The sequence below is a fragment of the Mytilus trossulus genome, chromosome 2 (assembly GCF_036588685.1).
Source record: "Mytilus trossulus isolate FHL-02 chromosome 2, PNRI_Mtr1.1.1.hap1, whole genome shotgun sequence".
NCBI lineage: Eukaryota > Metazoa > Mollusca > Bivalvia > Mytilida > Mytilidae > Mytilus > Mytilus trossulus.
This window is the reverse complement of record NC_086374.1, coordinates 85,625,722-85,627,875: the sequence shown is the minus strand read 5'-3', so window position 1 is coordinate 85,627,875 and position 2,154 is coordinate 85,625,722.

The following is a 2,154-nucleotide window of genomic DNA, read 5'->3' as shown; positions in this document are numbered from 1 at the left end:
CATATTCTTCATTTCATTTTTATCCCCACCTTAGATAATGGGGAAGCTTTGTGTAATTATATGTGTCAATCTGTTTTTCAATCCATATGGGTTAAAGTTTTAGTGTATTGTAGTTTACCATGAAGTTTTGGTCAAATCAAATTTAAGTTAGTGCATGCACATGTTCATTATGAAAAGAAATGTACCAACAAAGATATTGGACTCCAAGGTAAACCAAAAAAGGGGAGGTAAACATGAAAAATAAAGGGAACTGTAGAATACCGCTGTTCTTAAGTCATAAATTGATTAAGCAGAAAACAAATCCAGGTTACAAACTAAAACTGAGAGAAACACATCAACTTTAAGTGGAAAACAACAGTACAACAGAAATACTGAACTGCAACAAAAACAAAAGCATACATAGAAATGGGCTATTTGATAACGACTGCCATTTTACTGACTTGATACAGGACATTTTAAGAAAAAATGGTGGATTAGATTTGGAATGTGACTAGCCAAACCTCCTGCTTATATGGCAATGTTAAAAATTTTGATGCTCTATTCTATCAATTAAGGAATTGACTAGAAAAAAAGTCACTTATATGATGGGAATTGATGAAAACAAATGCAAATAACAATTTTGACCATGATTTGGCTGTAAACTGATCAAGTTTTAGTTTTCATTAAAGACAGTTTATCTTAAAGTTGTGGTCACATCTACTTGAAAATAAGTACACATCTGTATTATGTGTAAATTACAAAACAAAGTAGGGTTGAAACTAGATTTTGGAGTTAAATGTACATGAAAGTGTGAAAGTCTGTCCTATAGTGTTCCAAGACGAATATGACAGTTATTATCCATTCGTTTGGTGTGTATGAGCTTTTGATTTTTTGCATTTGATTAGGGACTTTCCTTTTTAGCTCACCTGGCCTAAAAGGCCATGTGAGCTTTTCTTATCACTTGGCGTCCGTCGTCGTCGTTGTCGTTAACAATTTTTCAAACATCTTCTCCTCTGAAACTACTGAATGGATTTGAATGAAACTTAGCATGATTGTTCCTTAGAGTATCCTGCACAAAGTGTGCGCTTCGATTTTTGATCCGTCAAAAAACATGGCCGCCGTTACTTAAAATAGAACATAGGGGTCAAATGCAGTTTTTGGCTTATATCTCAAAAACGAAAGCATTTAGAGCAAATCTGACATGGGGTTAAAATGTTCATTAGGTCAAGATCTATCAGCCCTGAAATTTTCCGATGAATCAAACAAACCATTGTTGGGTTGCTGCCACTTAATTGGTAATTTTAAGGAAATTTTGCAGTTTTTGGTCATTATCTTGAATATTATAATAGATAAAGATAAACTGTAAACAGCAAAAATGATCAGCAAAGTAAGATCTACAAATAAGTTAATGTGACCAAAATTGTCAATTGACCCCTTAAGGGGTTATTGTCCTTTAATGGCAATTTTTCACAATTTGCTCATCATATTTGCTAACTTTAAAAAATCTTCTCTTCTGAAACTACTGAATGGATTTGGATGAAACTTAGCATGATTGTTCCTTAGATTATCCTGCACAAAGTGTGTGCTTAGATTTTTGATCCGTCAAAAAACATGGCTGCCGTTACTTAAAATAGAACATAGGGGTCTAACACAGTTTTTGGCTAATATCTAAAAAATGAAAGCATTTAGAGCAAATCTGAAATGGGGTTAAAATGTTCATTAGGTCAAGATCTATCAGCCCTGAAATTTTCAGATGAATCAAACAAACCATTGTTGGGTTGCTGCCACTTAATTGGTAATTTTAAGGAAATTTTGCAGTTTTTGGTCATTATCTTGAATATTATTATAGATAAAGATAAACTGTAAACAGCAAAATGATCAGCAAAGTAAGATCTACAAATAAGTTAATATGACCAAAATTGTCAATTGACCCCTTCAGGGGTTATTGTCCTTTAATGGCAATTTTTCACAATTTGTTCATCATATTTGCTAACTTTAAAAAATCTTCTCCTCTGAAACTACTGAATGGATTTGGATGAAACTTAGCATGTTTGTTCCTTAGATTATCCTGCACAAAGTGTGTGCTTAGATTTTTGATCCGTCAAAAAACATGGCCGCCGTTACTTAAAATAGAACATAGGGGTCAAACGCAGTTTTTGGCTAATATCTCAAAAA